Source organism: Ursus arctos, unplaced genomic scaffold (genome assembly GCF_023065955.2).
Source record: "Ursus arctos isolate Adak ecotype North America unplaced genomic scaffold, UrsArc2.0 scaffold_7, whole genome shotgun sequence".
Taxonomy (NCBI): domain Eukaryota; kingdom Metazoa; phylum Chordata; class Mammalia; order Carnivora; family Ursidae; genus Ursus; species Ursus arctos.
In genome coordinates, this window is record NW_026623089.1 from 46,523,159 (window position 1) to 46,542,109 (window position 18,951).

General features: G+C 59.5%; 1 protein-coding gene across 10 annotated transcripts in view; it reads right to left on the minus strand.

The window, feature by feature from the left end:
* The window catches only part of ZMIZ1 (zinc finger MIZ-type containing 1), a 233,940-nt gene that overhangs the window by 140,911 nt on the left and 74,078 nt on the right, over positions 1-18,951 (minus strand). For 6 of the 10 annotated variants that reach the window (XM_026504540.4, XM_057308717.1, XM_057308718.1 and 3 more), the window contains one exon: positions 4,590-4,669. The exons of 2 other annotated variants lie outside the window; for them this stretch is intronic. The gene's annotated coding sequence lies outside the window, so the exon portion shown is untranslated. The remainder of the gene's footprint in view (positions 1-4,589; positions 4,670-18,951) is intronic. 2 more of the 10 variants (XM_026504542.4, XM_026504541.4) reach the window with 1 other exon arrangement.

Here is an 18,951-nt window from a genome sequence, read left to right on the forward strand (position 1 = left end):
TGATCCCCATGCGGCACAGCCTGTGACTGTCCCCTTGGTCTAGGGCTGTTTGGGGCTGAGGTAGGGAAGCGCCAGGAGTACTGGAACCCCCTGTGAGGGGGATCCCCTATTCCTCTTGAGGTCTGGTTGCCTAGGTCCTAGCCGCAGTCCTGCCTGTCCCAGTTTGCTTTTATGACCGGTGTGGCATGCCCCTGTCTTATTTTGAATGGCAGGGCGGTGGCAGCCTGGCTCCCTCTGCCAATTCTCATCTGCAAGATTTCCTTCCCTAGCCTCAGTTTCCCCCCAGCAAATGAGGAAACCACATGTGGCAACCGAACACGAGTCTGCACGTGGCGTGTGTGTTAAATACACACCAGGTGTCAAAGGAAAACAGTGTGAAAGAGCCAGGATGTCATCCTTCCAATACTGAATCAAGACAAAAGCAAAGACGAGGTGGGGCCAGTCTGGCGAGCACTCTGAAGGGCCTAAGAGCATAAAGAGGGTTTCGGGTTCAGAAGCGGTCAGGGAGGAAATGACCAGGGCCTCTGGGAAGTGGAGGCTGCAGGGCCCGGGGGGGCAGCGGGCAGGAGGCCACGTCCGACCTTCTGGAGGAAGCAGGGCTCGAGGAAGGCTCCAAAAGGTTCAGGCTGCCCAGCAACAGGGGTGGAGGGCTTTCAAGGCAGAAGGAAGTGCAGGAGCAAAGGCGCAGCCGTGGGGACGGGCGATAAAGACGCGGAGGGGGTGGTAGCCCAGGGCCCTGGCGGACGGCTAGGGTGTGATGCGGCCATGCGAGGAGCCTGGGGCAGATGGTGGTGGCTTCGAGCGCCAGGTGGAGTCTGCTGGGCACACAGCTGGCGCTGCCAGGAAGCCTGACTGGCCGGGGATGGGGACCAAGGGAGTGCCCAGGGGGCATCCAGCGGACTGGAGACACCTGGCCACCAGAACACACCGGCCTACTTCGCAGGCCTCTGAGACCCTCCAGGCCCGGGGTTCTCTGGGAGGCCACCCTCCGCCTCCTTCTCCCCTCCGGAGAGGACAGCTTATTTCTTTATGAGCGGACACGGGCTCCCGCCAGGCAGCCAGCTCCTGGACACCTCACTTCTAATTATAGCAGGGGTTTTATTAGCGCTGGAGGGAAAGGCCAGGTTCTAAGCGCCCCTGTTAGTGGACACAGGCCCCCTCTCGCTGCCCTGCTTTCGCCTGTGGCCAGAGGCCCACGTGCCCAGGACAGCACAGGGTGGCACGGTGGGTCTCTGGGGACAGGCCACACACAGGGCGCCCCCTCCGAGGCTGGGAGTGGGGGGCACTGCCTCAGATCCCTCCGAAGAGCAGGGTGGGAGGGAGCCGGGCGCTGCCAGAGCTGGAAGATCAAGGCGAAGGGCGCCAGTTGGAAGCTCGGGAATTCTCAGTTCTGCTCAGTCCTGGCGACGACAGAGGTGATGACATGGAGCAGATGTCTGAGGGGATGCCTGGCTAGGGATGCCTCTGAGGGTAAGGAGAGCAGACATGAGAAGGTCCTGGGGCTCAGAAAGAAATTCCAGAGGGAGCTCCACGGGGAGCTGTAGACATGACTAGACAGGAGAAAGCAGGTGAGCTAAGGAGGCAGAGTGGGGCTGCCCACGTAAGAAGACAGGGGAGCTGGGCAGGAGAGAGGCCCATGCACAGGGAGAACTATCTAGAAAGAGACAGAGAGAGAGAGACACACACACACATACACACACACACCTCCTTACCCCCCCAAGGGAACAGGCACCAAAGCATAGGTGTCCTGCACGGCCATCCCCTCTTCTCAGCGGCCTCCACAGCCCTCCCCAGGGGACCTCTGGGAAGGGGCTCCCCTGTCTGCTGGTCCAGCCTCCCCTGCGTCCATCCCGGAGAATCTGACGTTCTCTCTCAAACATAGGCATGCTCTGAGTGCCTGCCACCCCACCCCCGCCTAGTCTGCTGCCCGAGTGCCTGGTGCAGCCCCAGCTTGCATACTTTTGGTGATGAGGAACTCACTACCCACCCAGAAGGCAACTTAAAAGAAAAATCTCCAGACAGCTCAGACTCTTGGAAAGTTGAACCTGAGGATACCAGGGAGACAGCGCGGTTGCCACTAGGGGCCCGAGTGCTGCCAACCAGTCTGCTGGGCAAGAGTGTCCTTTCATCAGGAGTTTGCAAAGCGACAGAGCTGCCCCCTCACTCCAGCTATCACTCCGAATTACAACAGAACCTGAGAAACGATGTTCTACAGCCAGTACCATCTCCTTGACTGGTGATAGCTAATGAGGACCAAGAAAATCATTCATTCATTCACTCACGTGCTCAACGAATAAAATATCAATTGGGCAACAACCCTGTGCTGGGCACCAGGATGCAGGGGTGAACAAATAAATCATTGAATTTTCTTTACTCGTCTGACACCTGCCCTTTACCCATTTTACAGGCGGCAAAGCCGAGTCCAGGGAGAGGCAGTGCCTTGCTCCAAGTGGCCCAGGGAGCTGCCGGCGAAGGGCAGAGAGTACCACATGCTGCGGCAGGCGCTGACCATCTGTCAGCCCCAGGAAGAAAGGGAGGAGCGGCATGTCCGCCACCCGCCCCCAGCCGTTTCTAGGACACTGAGGTATTGATTACCACCCTTGCCTTGGAGTGGTTTTCTTTTCTTTTCTTTTTCCATCAAGGCTTTCTAGTCTTCCTTTTCTTTCTTTTTTTTTTTTTTTTCTTTTTAAAGAATAAACTCCAAGCCTCTCCTATGATTAATTACCAGCTGCCTAATGCTCCGCCACTGGCAATTTCTGGAAAGGGAATGAATTACCTTGAAAAACACCCGAAAAGAGAACCCACCGTGAAGGAGAATTTCAGAGGTTACCCCACAATTAGCAGTGGGTTCCCCTAGCCTTAGCGAGTTGCTGGCAGGCCCTCCGAGGAGGGGTGGCCACCAGCCTTTGGGGGCCACCCTCTGGCTCCCAAGGGCAGCCAGGCTTAGAGGGCCGGGCAAAGGCGCCAGGCAGAAAGGAAGGTGGTTTCCTGAGCACCCACCTCGGGCCTGCCAGCGGCTCAGCCCCCGGTCTCTACGGCATCGTGGACCACTTAATTCCACGGTTCAAATCCCCACGCCACTACTTAGAGCTCTATGGGTTTCTTAACCACTTTGAGCCTCTGGAGAACGAGGCACTAAACACACCTCCTCACGGGATTACTGCGGGGAGAAATATGTATTTAAGGAGCGTAGTGCCTGGTACACAGTAGACTCCCACTAAGCTCTAACATTTAAAAATATTTCAGGCTTCCAAGCATCCCCATAATGGCCTTCTCAGCAGTGTTGGTATAATTATCCTCATTTTCAGATGAGAACACTGGCTCTCACTCTCACTGGAGAGAAAGGACTAGCCCAAGGTCATGAGCTGATAGCAGGGAGCTGGGCTCTCCTGCGGCCCTGCTCCCTGGTTCCAGAGCTCGGCGGTAGCATGGAGCATCCCTGGGCTCGCCTGGCCCTGTGTCTTGGGAGCACAAGGGGCCTCAGGAGAGGAGCCGAGGGCAGCAGGGAGATGATTAGGCGAAGTCTCAAGCCAGAGCAGAGACTCTGCCTCCCCTGGCTGGGCCCCAGAGCCTTGGGACAAAGGGCCCTGGCCCAAGTCAGCACTTTTGTGAAGGCCTCTCATCTCTGGGTTGGGAGCTGCAGAGTAAAGAGGGATTATACAGGTCACCCTCTGACATGGGGCCAAGTGTGATCAACCCTGAAATGCCACTCTGTGATGAGACACGCGGGTGTCCAGGCCAGAGGCAGGGCTGGGAGGCTCAGCCCCAGGACCTTCTGGCTCCAGCTCCTCTCAGGGGCTCCCCGGGGAGCCTCAGACCCTCATGATGGTGGATGACCAGTCCGCGTCCATTCTGGCATTGATGGGTGCTCAGGGTGGAGGGGCTGGTGGGAACTGAGGTGTCTAGAAAGAAGGAAGGGTCCCCCATCCTCGGCAAGAATGCTGACCTATCCCCCTGCGTGCGTACTGGTACTGGGCATGCCGGCGCACCTGTGGGGGCAGGTGCTGGGAACGCCTCCCTCTTTTACAGACAGGGAAATCGAGGCACAGAGAAACCGCACAAGGTCATGGTGGACAAGTGGCAGAGCCAGGATTTGAACGCAGTCACTCTAACTCCAGAGCCCAGAGATTCGTGTGTCCTCGTGTGCGTACCTCCGTGTATTTGCGGGAGAGAAGGGGGCACCCATTTCAGCACACGGGCCCCTCTGCTCAGCCAGGCCTCTTCCTGCGCGGCTGCCATGTCGCTCGGCAGATGGGGCCCACGCGCCACGCGGTTGAGTGGTACAGACAGAGCTGCTGTGCCAAGGCTGGGGACACCAAACCTGCCCCTCTCCCTGGCTGCATTCCCCCGCCCCCTGCCCTGGCAGCCATTCTAGAGAAAGGCCAGGCCTTAGAGCCCGCTGGGGGCCCTTCCGGGGGCTGAGGAGGTCCAAGCCGGGGTGGCGGCACTTCACGCCGCCCGTGAGGACTGAGGCCCAGTCAAAGGTGCAGCATGCCCTGGCCAGCACCCGCTTCCCACTCAGGACCTGCCTACCCCTTCTCCAAGCATCCGGGCCAAGCCTGCCCCCACCGGCCCCGCGGCACACCTACCTCAGTGACCCACGAACCACCAGCGTCCCACGTCTGGTCAGCAGCGCTCAGCCCCTCCGCCTCACTCCAGTTCCATCCTGCTGCAATAGGAAGGGGTGGTCAGAGGGGCCCCTCGCCGCAGGGCCTGGAACTCACTGGGCCGCCACCGCCCACCCGCCCGCCTACTGGGGAGTTTACCGCCAGCAAAACCCAGTCATCCCGATTTGACAGCTGGGGAATCAGGGGGACTGAGAGGAAGAAGGGCACAAAGATGGGGTGCCCGGACACAGCAGCCCCCCGACACCCACGTCTGCCAGGTACCAGCTATGTGGATATGCTCCTGGCCTCACCTGTCAAATGTCAGGGTTTCTAGGAGCATCTGAGGACACACGGTGATGGAAGCACTCGGCATTCACTCATTTGCTCAAGAAACACTGAACAAACACCCGAGCTGTGAATGGCATGGTGGCTGCTGTCCTTGCGGGGATTCTGATAATGAGACACTATGTAACTAGAAAGGGCATCTGCCAGAAAGAACGAGTTATAGGGGCTACACAACATAGACTCGAGATTCTGGGGAAGTGAAATGGAAGGATGAGCCAGAGACAGGCAGGCCAAGATGCATGGAACAGCATTCCAGGCGGAGAGAACAGTCTATGTGAAGACTCGAAGACAGGGAATAAAGCTTGGTTTGGGGGAGGAGTTGAGAGTGGGTGGGTGGTAGGGGTGGTGAGGGAAGGAGAAGTGGGGTGAGTGGGGGTCAAGTGGATGGCCAATCACTGAGAGGTGGACAGGAGCTTCAGGAGGGTCTGAACAGCTGAGGAACATGACCCTAGTTCTGGTTTGCGAAGCTCCTATGGCTGCTGGGGGAGACAGGCTTGGGAGGGACAGGAGGAAATGGAGGAGACAGTGTGGAGGCTGTTCCCGGGGTCCAGGCAGGAGATGGTGGTGCGCGTAGCAGAGGGGACAGCGGGCAGAGTGGCAGGAACCGCTAGTGCACTGGGTACGCGGTGATGACAGAGGGAGGGAGAAGTCATGGGCACTCTGGTCCCCTGCCCCCCACTGTTGTTGGGGCTTGATTACCCTCATGGTGTGGGGGAGGAGTCCTGCTCGCCCATCTCCTCAAGGGCCACCAGCACTCCTCGCTCTGCTCTGCTCCCCATAGGGATCTCGGAGGACCGGACCCAGAGGCCCAGCAGCTGGGTTTCTCTGGAGTCCTGGCTACATGGTGCAGGCCACAGAGCCTCACATCTGAGCCCCAGCGATGAGGGCGCCTCACTGGGTAGCTCCAGGCAATTCCCACGCTTTTCTGGGCTGTGCGTCCTCTAAGAAATGGGAAACCTAACTGTGGGCCGAGTGCCTCTCGGGGTGAGCCCCATGGCTCACAGAGGAAGGAGTGTGGGTCACATGAATTGTGGGCTCCCACACATGCCAGGGGCCGTGGGAGGCTGCAGACCTGGCCCACTGCACTGGGCAGCCGGCAGGCGCACCCGGGAGGACAAGTGCGTGCTGTGGCTGTTTGAAGCCTGGGTTTTACCCTCTTACCAAGTGTGTGTCTTTGGGCAAATTTCTTAAACCTCTTTGTGCCTTGGTTTTCTCATCAGCAGGATGGGACCATAGGGGCCACGAGGGGACCTCCCTCAAAGCGTTGTGCGGACCGTAGAAAGTAGCACTCAGGAGTGCTGGATACACAGGAGGCTTTCCGGGGAGGTCAGCTGGGGCTGCAGTGACCTTGCAGGGACTGGTGCTGGGCTCCATGGGGCACTAGGCCCCTAAGCCCCAAGCTCCCAAAGCCAGGGCTGGCATCCCTGCCCCGGCAGGGAAAGACAATGTCTCTGCACCCCGACCCTTTGGTTCTGGCAGCGCCCAAACCATTTGACGTGGGGACACAGACAGCCCTGGTGCCCATGGACTCCCAACTCTCCCATTTCTCAGAGGAGGAATCAGAGGACTGAAGAGGGGCCGTGACCACCCCTGTCGCAGGGTCACACAGCAAGTCAGTGGCTGGGGCAGAACTGGAACCAGCCTCCTGCTTCCCCACCACCCACGGCTCAGGCCTTTCCCACAGGCAAGCTGGCCCGCAGACCCGCTGACAGAGAGAAAATCACGATTCTGGCAGCTGAGATCGAAGCCAGAGCCGGAAAGCCCTCGCTCACACAGCGAGCCGTGTCCAGGCCCCAAGGAATGACACCCGCCCGTCCTGCCTCTCAGGGGCGCTCTGGCTCACAGCGCACACACACGTGCCTTCAGCCCCCCAGGCTCTTTGGTGGGCTTGGGCAAAGGGGCACACAGGCCAGAGAGGGGAAGAGACATGTCCAAGGTCACACAGCAAGTGCACAGATAGGTTAGAGGCTGCACCAGGATATAAACTCGGGCCCTGGCTGGGAAGTGACCCCCCCTTTGTGTGAGCCTGGGTAAGAGACAGGACTAGGAGGCCTGCCTTCACTGAGTCCATGTTGGAGTTCTGCCTGGGATAGTTCTTTAACCTTTGGTAAATGCTATGAGGCAGAAACTAAAGTGGTACCCCCAGTTTACACATGATGCCCAGAGAGGTTCTATAACTTCCGTGAGGTCACACAGGTAAGAAGGAGCTAATAAGTACGAAGAACACAGCTATAACATGCGGAGGCAGGCGATCTGCCCCACCCATGCTCGGCCCACTCCCGGAGGACCAGCTTAGAGACAGACGGCTCTGGGCACCCGGCTCCCCTGCCACTGGGCTGGGCACCACTCACAGAGGTACGGAAGAGCTGTGAACACGGAGGTGATGTCATCTCCCCTGTCCCGGCCCCCTGGGGGCCCTGAGGTGAAGCTCACAGTCTATGTGGGTTTGGCACCCTGGAGACCAGAGGGAGAAGGATGGAGATGGACCAGCTGTCACCGTGCCTGCTCTCAGCCTGACCACCAGAAACAACACAGTCCATTGCAGGGAAATGTTCTCTGCTTTAAAGGCTCTCGGTGCCACGCAGCGGGGAAGAGACCGGCTGAAACTCAGGGGCAAGGCGGGGTGGTGGGGCCCACCCAGTGTCCCCAAGGGGTGGGTACCCCATTGCCCAGAGGGCTCTCCTGGCATCCTTAGCTCAGGACTCTCACTCTAGGGGTGGGGAGGGGAGTGAGGACCTGGCCGAGGGGCAGCCTCTGACTACAAAATCCACAAGGGCAGAAAGGGATGTGCAGACCGCAGGCCAACCATGCTTCCGTTCTCCTTGCCTATCTAGAGCTCCCAGGGCCAGGGGCGGGGCAGGGCAGGGCAGGGCAGGGCAGGGAAGGGTGCCCATTCTGCAGAGCAGGAAACTGAGCTCTCAGAGAGGACAGGATTGCCAGAGGTCTCACAGCTGGAGAGTGGCAACTCTGGGTCTGGGACACGGCCAAGGTCGTCGTGGGGTGGGGAGCATCCCAGGACCCAGATACATTCTCCCAAAACACCCACCTGCCCATCCCTTCCTCCTGCAGGGATGCCCTGGCCTTGGCTGTTGGCTTGGGGGGAGGCACCAGGACAAGCTGACTGGGGCTGGGGCTGGGGCTGGCCCGGAGAGCGGCAGGGCTGATCGGGGCTCACTGGAGGACAGAGGGGCCCATGTCATGGGGCATCCGGGATGAGAGGCACCCTGCCGGCTCTGTGCTGTGGCTCCAGGCCTGTGGCTAAGTGACTGGTTATTCTCTACAGCTGCCGAAGGTTCAGAACCCACATTCTGGGCTGGAGCCCTCATCCTGTCCTCAGTGGTGAGGTCAAGGGCAAGGGTGGGCAGAGCGGGATTGGAATCCTTTATGTTGGGTGACCTTGGGCAAGCCACTTGGCATCTCTGAGCCCTCATCTCCTTTCTACACAGGGACGAGGGGCCCCTCCAGATCTGTCCACCAGCGAGGCGGCAGGCTGACCTCATAGAGCCCCACGTTGGCCAGAGCACTGACTTACCCACAGGCTACTGGGGGGAGGGGGTCAGACTGTACGCAGGTGGCCATACGGATGGCGTCCCTGAGCCGGAGTTCAGGGCTCCTGTCACATGCTGCGACTCACGCCTCGGTGGCTGTGAGGACTTAAGACGAAATGGGTGTGTGGATCCAGGGGTCACATATGAAAGAGCAGGTCAGGAAATGATGGCTGTTGAAGTCTGAAGGAGGGGGCAGTTACTCAAGGTCAGAAGCGGCCAAGCTGGGACCAAAACATGGTCACATGGGACCCACCCAAACTGGGTCTATCCTGCTGCTTCACCAGCTGAACTGCCCTGAACCGGCTCCCGTGGCCCGCACCTTCCTCAGCTGGGCTGTTCTTATCCCCATTTTACGGATGGGCCAACCCACTGCTGGTCCTGTGGGCCAGGGGCCCTGTCTCGGGCCCTGCACAGGGGGGTGGCCTCAGACCCAGCTCCCAGGCTCACTGTGGAGACACGGCTTCGCCCACCTCAGAGATCTACCCAGGAAAGCATCCCCTTACATGACCCTAGGAACAGGCCCCTCGCCCTCCCCTGGCGGACGGTACAGGCTCCAGGAGCTAGGCAAATATTTACCCCGATGGTTATCCAAACCAGGCTGGCCGCCCCGCCCCCCCACATTCCTGGAATACATGTTCGTTGACCTCATCAAGCTGGGTGGGGGGAGGGGGTTGGGGGAAAGGAAGCCAGACCATAGGGAAGGGCCAGACTGAGGGTCCTGGAAGCCTGGGCCTGCTGGCCAGGAGGAAAAAGGGCAGCTTCGAACTGTCCCTCTGACTGAACCCTGACTAGCGGGAGGCCCCGGGCGGATCTTGTAACGCAGGACACGGCCAGAGCACGGACCAACACACAGGCCACTGGGGGAGGGGGCTGGACTACCCCAGCGTGGTGTGGTGGGGCTGGGAGCTACCCTAGGGCCACCTCTGGGCCTGCACTTGAGGGCTCCAGCACCCGGCCTCCAGCTCCTCACCCCTGCTGCCAGTCACCCCCCACACAGACACACATGTGTGCACACGCACATGTGAGAAACTCAGCCTGCTGTAAACACACAGATTCTCCAGTCTGCTAGGGCCGGATGTGGGGCTCGATGCAGGGTTTGAACCTGGGACTCCAGGATCATGACCTGAGCCAAAGACAGATGCTTCACCAACTGAGCCACCCAGGCACCCCTGTTAGGGCCCTTCCTCAGCAACCCCAGGAGCCCTCGCTGCCCCACTCCATCCTCACCATAATCCTGTCACCAGGGAGCCATCTTACAGCTGAAGAAATGCCCAGCAGAGACCAGAGGTCACGAAACTGAAATGGTAGACAACGGGCACGGTCTTACCCCAACCATATTTCAACAGTTCTGCCCCTTCCTTCGATGCCCAACAGATCACCTCCACCATGCTGCCCTCCCTGATCATCCCCCACATGATCTTTCCATTCCCAAACTCCCAGACATTTTGATGCTGTTTCTTTTCTTCTCCTTGCGTAAGTAAAATCCAGTGCCCGGTCATCTCTTCGGCTGTGAGACCCTTGTCCACTCACTCCAGGTATAGCAGAGTTGAGCCTGGAGGCTCGGCGGGGGGGGGGGGGGGGGGGGGCGGTGGTGGTGGGGGGGGTTTGCGAGCGCTCAGGGTAACACTGAAATCCTGAGTCTTTTCACCAAACAGCAGTAGCTGCAGTTGTCCTTAAGGAACAGATAAGAAAGCAGACCTAGTAAGTGGTTGTCTGGGGTCCGGAGAACTCCTGGGTAGGGCTGTCCAAGAATCCCGAGCTACCCTTGGTTCAATAATCCTGTCTGTCTTCACTTCCTCTGAGAGTATTCAGAGCTGTTCTGACAGCCTGCCCACACCCAGGCCCAGGGAAGCCCAGCCCAGGCCCCTGGGCTTCCGGCCTCCTTCTCTCCAGCGTGGAATCTTGGCAAGCAGCGGGGGAAGGGCCGACCAGTGTCATAGCTGACCTGCAGGGACTCAGGAATGAACTGTAGGCCTGGCAAGTCTGTTGCGAGGCCCTGACGGATGCCTCTATGTAGGGACAGCTCTGGTGCCAAGAGATGCCCAGCACAAACCTGGGGCCATACCTGGTTCCGTGGGGGACCCAAAGAGCAGGAGATGGAGAAGAGTAGGGCTCCCAGAACTGCCCTCTCCACCCTCACAACATCTGAGATTGGTTTCCCCTTATTGAAAATGGAGACATGACTTCTGGCAGTTGCTCCTTCATTCCATCCATCCATCCATCCATCCATCCATCCATCCATCCATCCATCTCTCCATCCATCTCTCCATCCATCCATCCATCCATCCATCCATCCATCCATCCATCTCTCCATCCATCCATCCATCTCTCCATCCATCCATCCATCCATCCATCCATCCATCCATCCATCTCTCCATCCATCTCTCCATCCATCCATCCATCCATCCATCCATCCATCCATCCATCTCTCCATCCATCCATCCATCCATCCATCCATCCATCCATCCATCTCTCCATCCATCTCTCCATCCATCCATCCATCCATCCATCCATCCATCCATCCATTCTTCCATCCATCTCTCCATCCATCCAACCATCCATCCATCCATCCATCCAACCATCCACCTATCCATCCATCCATCCATCCATCCATCCATCCATCCAACCATTTATCCATCCATCCATCCATCCATCCATCCATCCATCCTTCCATCCATTTCCTTCTTTCAACAACTAGTGACAGTGCCTACCATCTTCTGGAGGAGGACGAGATGGGGCAGGGCTGGGGTGGTGGGCGGGGAGAGGGAAGACAGGGTCAAAGGCTGACAAGTGCCAGCCTGTATGCTTCCCAAGGGGGTTTGCACACCATCTGATGTGCGGCAGGCAAAACACAGAAAGATGGAGAATTCTAGGACAGAGTGTTGGTGGGTGTGCCCATCTTGGCCTGGCAGCGAAACAGAGGGCCTGGGACATCATCCTTTTGGGCAGTCTCTCAGGCAGGAGGGCAAAAGCCCAGAGGCTTGGCAGGAGCAAAGTTCTGGACTGAGGAGAGAATTGTAGGTGGCATCAGCAAACAGGAGAGAAGCTGCATTGGAGGAGCGGGGGCACCACCATCCCCGACCACATATAGACACATCGCTGGGGGCCCTTCCAAAGCCTCACCCAGTGCCCAAGCCTGATTTGCTCTGTTTTTCAGGGCAAGCTGGAGTGGCGCCTTCTCCAGAGAGTGCTCGAAGAGCCAGAACTTCCTCACTAGTAGTGTGCGTGGCCCAGGCCCCAAGGGACAGCGTTTGCGCATCCAGCCCCTCACAGGGCACGCAGGTGGGCTTCACCCCAGCAAGCCGCCCAGCCCCTTGGTGTTGGGCTCGTGCAAAGGGGGAAGGACACACCATAGCCTGAGGGCACACAGTGCAGCTCTGGGTTCTGACATAGCAGGACTCGGGGCCTCTGCTCCACTACTTCCTAGGCCAAGGCGCTGGGCAAGAGACTGAATCTCTCTGGGCTTTGGTTCCCTCATCTGTAAAATGGGGATGATAGGAGTCCCTCGTGTCAGAGTTGTAAGGCCTTAACAAGGAGATGCCCGTTCCGCGCTTGCATGGGAAATGCTCCATAAACAGGGGCTGTTACTGGCTTTGGTTTGCTGCCAAGCACAGATTTGGGGTCTTGCCTGGGGAAAGACATTGGATCTCTTCTCACAGAGAAGGAGAAAGACCCGGGACTCTGTGAAGATGAAACCTGGCTTCAGGCCCTTCCTAGGGCTGACTCAGGAGCAGGTCCAGGGGGTCCATTCCCCAGAGAGGGCCTTCACGAGGGTCACCTGCTCCCCATCCCTTTCCATACAACAGCCAAAGGTGCTGGGCACCCTCTAGGAGTCAGCTCTGAACCAGATGCTCCTTCTACACCCACCCTCCCATCAGCCCCTTGGGGATGGGCATAGCCTCTCCCTTGCCAGGGGCTAGGGTCTTGCCTAGAGGGCACCCAGTTGGGCTTGGCCAAACCAGGGCTCCTGGCGCCCACCTGGGCACTCGCCACTCCCAAGGCTGAGGATCTAAGCTGAATTTTCTGTCAATGACCCCCTCTTAGGGACTTTGTCTCTCGCCTCTGCCCATTCTGCTTGGAGTGGCTTGGCACCTGTCACCTGGTCCTGCACTGCCTATCTGAGGGGAGCCCTGGAGGAATACCCCTTATCTCCACCCCTAGAACTCCCCAAGCCCAATTCCTCTACAGCATTAACCGAGGCTGGCAGAAGCTCTCAGAAGAGTCCTTGTAAATGCTCAGTTTAAGCCTGCCACCTTACTGGGGAGGGGACATAAGTCCAAAGTGGAACAGGGGTGGGCCCACGACCAAGATAAGAACTGAAGAGCAGGTCAGTTCTGGTGTCGAGCCTGGACCAAGGAGCTAAGGACTCATGAGCAAGTCACCTGTCCCCCCAGGTCTCAGTCTCCTTATCTGGCTAACATGGGCTGAAGGATCAGCTTAGCTGACATTTCACCCGTGATTGGCACAGGGTTGTGCAGCTCCATGGGCAGCCTGGACTCCAAGCCCTGCGCTCCCTCCACTCGAGGAGGTGGGCAGGGAGGTCGAGAGGCCGAAGGGCCGAGGGACTCCCCGAGGCACCCGCACCTTGTCTAGCCCTGAGCATTCCTGATGACCCCTCTGTTGGGCCAGGGCCAGCCCCCAGTGGTCACAGCCCCCCCGCACAGGCGTCCCTCTCAGACTCTGGCCACGTGGGGGCCAGGCCAGGCTGAGGTGGTGGCCGAGGCCCAGATTTACAAACTCCGGACAAAGGAAAGCCCTGTTCTTGCTGGCAGGAGGTAACAGGCTTGAGCTGAGGCACTAAGGTCACACAGGCGTAAAGGAAATCCCGGTTCTGCTGCTTACAAGCCACCTGGCCTTAGCCAAGTCCCTGTGCCTACCCCTGCCTCAGTTTACTCAATGGTATAATGGGAAAGGAGGAAGTCTAACTGGGGTAAATGCGTGGCTCGACTCGTGGCCCTCGGAGGAGCCAGGCCACAGGGGTTCTCGCTGTTGGTAGGAAGGCCAGTCCTCCCGTCAAGGGCAGCCCCAGGGTGGTCTGCAGGGGTGCTGCTGGGGGGCGGTGTGCAGGGTGTGTTCATCATGCCGCCCTTGGGAGCTCATCCCAAGATGCTCTCCCATGCAGCTGCCCAGGGAAGCCTGTCTCCCCCCGACCCTGCTCGAACGGAGGTGGGTTCTGACCCTGCCTTTGCCCTTTTACGCTCCGTGACCTGGGCCAGGGCCTCGCCATCCCATGAAGTCCCGTCCTCCATCTGTAAAGCGAGAGGACCCTGTCTGCCTAGTCCCCAGGGCGCTGGAGGAACTCTGGGAGATGGAGGATGTGGCCAGGTGAGGTGACACGCTGTGAGGCGGCTCCCGTTCTGTCCCACGTACCGCCAGCCTTGGCTGACCCTGCCTTCCTGGGCAGGCCCCGGAGCCCAGCCCTGTGGGAGCCATCACACACCCAGAGTGCGTGGCAGGGCCCTGCTAGGAGGCACGACGCCCTCCATAGCTGCTTCCCAGCTGAGGCATCAGGACTTAGCTTAGGAAGGCCTCCTTCTCCCTGGAGTGTGGGGTCTCCTTGCATTCTTTCAGATGGAGGGGCTCCCTCAGCCCAGCAACTTCCAAGGATTTGAGGGGAGCCACCTCTCACGTGCCCATCAATCTTTGGGACAGAACCTGACCTCTGGGACTGGACCCCTGGATAAGCTAAAAAGAGGGGCTGCGGCCAGCCCCCATGATGGGTGTCTTCTTCCCGTGTCCACAGCACCCAGCACTGGGGCCCCTGGAATATTTGCCGGACGCATGAAGGAGCCGCGAGGGGAGGCGCAGGGTGAAAACGGCTTTAGGTCAGACAGCACAGCAGCTGACCCTCGCACAGCGCCAGCCGCATCCAGCCCAGGCGTGTGTCTATCAGACGCTGAGCACTGGTCGCAGGGCTCAGCGATTCTACAGAGAGGTCCTGGCACCCCCATTTCACAGATGAGGAAGCTGAAGCTTGGAGACACGAAGTCAGCGGCTCATGGTGTTAGAAAGTGGCACTGCTAGATTCGGTGCAGGCTCAGAGCTCCGGAATCCACAGGCAGGCCCATGGCGTGGACGGCGCAGCCCACCACAGGCCCCCCAGAGCATGGGCGCCCCACCAAGCTCCGCCCCAGGAATGTGACTAAACCGGGGCGCTACTTTTCAAAGCTGCCCTAGAGCTCCGTGCAGCAGGGGCTGAGAACCTCTGGCCAGCCCCACCCTCACTCTTCAGTCCGGGGAAAGTGTGGCTCGGGGAGGGAAGGGACATGCCCACGATCACCGTGACTGCTGGGGGCAGGGGCTGAGACCTGGAGTCCAGGTGCCCTGACTTCTCCAACTTGGCTCTGAGCTCTTGGAAACAGAGCACTGTCAGCCCAGCAGAGCAGCCCACAGGCGCAGATGCGGGTGGGAGATGGGAGGCAGAGGGCCGGGGAAGCCAGAACAGCACGCAGCCTGATGACACACGGGCCCAGCAATTCCTGACTCATGGCCACCCATCCCGTGACTCCACCCACCGCCAAAGTCCCCACCCTGGCTCACACCCCACAGCCCACTGCAACCTCGAGGCCCCTCCTGTTCAGGACCAGAAAGCCACAGAGGGAGGAAGGAGCAGTGGGGCCCCACCCAGGGCCGGGTGGGAAACCCAGACCAGCCCAAGGAGGGGGGACGCGGACTCTGGGACATGCAGAGGAAGAGGCATCAGCACTGACCCTGGCCCCTCCCTGCAGTGCTCGGCAGATTTCCAGCCTGGGCTGGCTAGCACCCTGGGGACCACGGACCCGGTTTCTAGGAGGAAAACGGAGGCCTGCCAAGCCACCCACTTGGGTCAACCTCCTGAGACACATGAGTCCTTTTGAATCAGAGCCCCATACCTGGATGAACAGGTCAGGCTTCCTCGCTGCCACTTCCTCTCCCCGACAACGTGGTACTCCTCTATCCAAGAGCCTTCCACAGCTCCCCATTGTCTGCGAGGCTCAGCTCTAACTCTTCAGCCTCATATTTGAGACCTCAGCCTGCCTCTGACCTGTAACGTTTCCCTAAACACGTCTGGCTCTCTCACCTCTGCACCCCTGCCCACATGAATCCTGCCGCCAGGAATATCCCGGGTGCCAGCGGCCTGATGTACTGGGGCAGAAATGAACACCCGCCGAGGGGCTGCGGGGGCACAGCCACGGTGCTCCCAGAATATCAAGGACTCCTCCCAGAGGGCTCTGAAAGGCCCATGAGGCAGATGCGGAGGCTCAGGGAGTGAGGTGTCCAAGGCCACTGGGGCTGTGACCGCACCACAAGGAGCGGCTGGGCTGCATAGACCTCTGGTCTTCCGGTTGCTGACAAGCTCAGGGTAGCCCCGCGTCTGTTAGTCTATCCAATGTCACGGCAACTTGGAGCTGCTCACTTGGCCTCCTGACCCTCCATCCGTCCCACTTTGGGAGCAGTGATACCCCAGGTTGTCCCCCTACTGATACCGAGCTGGGTGTAGGCTGTGGGCGCCTGGCTTGGGGAGGGGGCCAAGGGTCAGAGAAGCAGGGCAGCGCAGCGGCCAAGGGCACTGAGTCTAGGGCCGGCTGCCCGGTTCAAAGCCCAGCATAACCACCTCGGCAGGTTGATTCACCTCTCTGTGCCTCAGTTTTCTCCCCCGCAAATGGGGGGTAGGAGAGCAGTGACCTCATAAAATGGGGAGTACGCATTTCTGCAGACAGACTTAGAGCAGCACCGCCACAGAGGACGACAGAAGCACGCACAGCTCGTGGTATCATCCCCTCGGGGATCCCTGCGCCTTAGGCTCAACATCATGACTGAAGAAAAACCAAAGGCCTCCGAGCACCTGCCAGGAGGGAGGAGGAGGACAGGGGACCGGCAGCAGAACCTGCCCCTCGGCACGGCCCCCTTCCTGGCTTCTGGGCCCCAGGCCTGCTAACCTGCCCCTCGTGCCTGATCCCACGAAGGTACTGCAGAGACCCCGGCATGCGCCATCACTCAGCTCCTGGGAGGAGGGAGAAAGGCGGGCTCCCTCCTGGGTGCAGACACCCAGCTTTGCCCCTGTGCTGTTGCCCAGGGCTGGGATGACCCAGAGAGGGGCCGTGCCAGCATCATCACCCCCATCCATCAGGCGGACACTAGCAGCCACCCATGCCTCTCTCCCTGCTTGGGGCTCAGCATAGACAACGTGCCCTGGCTGGGCTGGAGACCAATGTCTGGGGTGCATGAGAGAGGCTCTGGGGCAGTTCATCCCAAGCCTGGCTGTCCTTATAGGGTATAAGTTTCTCCTACCCCCAAATCCTTTATCTCATGGGATGCTCTTAGCTGGGCAGAGCTGCTGCTTCTCCCTTTTCTCTCTGCAGCTGAGGCTCAGTGTGGTGGAGTGACTTGCCTAAGTGCACCAGCAAGCTCATGGTAGATTCTAGACCACGAACCCTGGTCTCTGGGCTCCCAGGCCTAGCTCTACCATGAGGTTTCTCTTGCTAGTCCCTAAAGGTGACCGACTGTCTGGGAGAAGATAAGTCATCAGCATGTGTGGGGTGAGGCATGGGCGTGGCCCCAAAGCTTCTACCCGTGGGAGGACCCAGGAGGGGGTCAGTGCAGGTCAGAGGCAGGGCAGCCTGAGAGCCTGAGGTCTGGCTTCCTTTCTCAAGAGGGTATGATTCCTGGCAGCAGCTCCCACGGGAAATAGTAGAAGCGCCACCCGCGGGAAACACGGGGTGGGACAAAGGGGGTGCCGGGCAGGGTTTCCTGTCGGGTGGGTGACCTGTGTGCCTGTGGCCCTGGGGCCAGAACGGGGTTGGGCTTTGCCTCATCCCTGGCTCAGGCCCAGACCACCCTGTGTCCCATCCTCCAGGCCTTCCCTGGTTTCCTGTCCCACCGGCCGCACCCGGCCCCGGACAGAGGCAGGGCCCCGTGGGGGCCTCCTCACAAGCACTCAAGTTTTCTGGGGCGAGAGTAGGCAGACTGCCCTGGCCTGCTCGGTGGCCTCTGGCCTCTGACCTCTAGACCTCCAGCTACTTGTTTTCCAGCAAAAGGACTCCACAGAAGCAGCAGTGGGTTTTCTTCCCAGCAGCACATAAGCCCAGGCACAGCTGAGTGGGGGCTGCAGGAATCAGCGCCTCCCAAGGGCTGAGGGGCAGTGTCCCTTCTGAGGAGCCGTGAGGGAGGGACGAGGACAAGGGGAGAAGCTGAAGAAGGGACAGCTGTCAGGCCTCGGAGGCAGAACTTCCTAGTGGTGAAAGATTGGGGGGGGACAGAGCCCTTTCCGCAGAAGGTGTGGTATGCCTGCTGGGCAGTGCGGCCCCCACCCCGGAACAGCACCTTGTCCAGCCCAGGCACGGACCCGGAGTGCGAGCCCTTCATCCCACTCCCAGCCTTGCATGCCTGCATCCTTACACGTGTCAGGGGTCTGGGGGGGGGAGGGGTGCTGGAAGCTTGGCCCAGGGGCTGTGGGGTCACCCATGGCCTCTGAGTGAACCCAACCTATTTCCTGTGTCTCAGGAGCTGGAAACTCACGTGTGCCTAAGTGGGGATGTCGAGGTTGGTGGCCTGGCCCAGGGAGGGAGAAAAGGCTTGAACAAAGGCCCTTAGCCCCCAACCCTGCCCCTCCTGATTTCCTAGGGCATAGGCAGCCCCAGCACCCCAGGTCTCTCTCAAGGCTGCTGGGCAAACAGGCACCTCAGAAAGCAGAGAGGCCAGAATGTCCAGAAGACTCCTCCAGACGGGAGGTAGTTTGGGACTGACTGGGGCTGGGCCCTGCCTGAGATCACTCCAGGGACAGGGACAGAGCTGGGAGCCAGGTCTCCTGTGTGCACCGTGGGTAGCCTCAGAACCTCCCTGGGCGCCATGCTGGGATGGGTCTGACCCTGAGGGCAGGGGCTCACTTTGGCCACACCCCGGCTGCCCAGTGCAGGGCACTGATGACTTATCCATATTATTCTAATCAAACAGGCCCTGATGGGGTCGTCTGTGGGCCCAGCTTGATGCTTCGCCTGGAGGGATTCTGTCAGGGTCTGAAGGCCTAAGGTCTGTGGGCCTGAGGTGAGCACGGTGAAAGGCAGAAGCCAGACTCCAGCCTGGTGCGTAGCAAGGGACAAGTTACCAGGAAGAGTTACTAAGACAGCCACGGGGCAATAGTGAGTTTTCTGACCTTGGGGGCATGCAAGCTAAGGCCGGGGACACACTGCCCTAGGTGGCATTCTGGGACTCTGGCCTGTCCAGGGTCCATATCCAATTGTGGGTGGCAGGATGGTTGGCCCATGTCACCAGCTCAGCCACTGGCCCCCCCACCTCTATCCCTTTCTTGAATAGGAATTTCCTGGCTATAACAGATAGCCTTGGGCTCATGAGCCTGTGGGACTCTTCCAGGCTGAATACCCCCAAATCCTACTGCAACAGAAGCAAGGTCTGACAATGCTCTGTGTGGCCTGGGTGCCAGCTCTCTGTGCCCCTCATCCTGGGCACCTGGT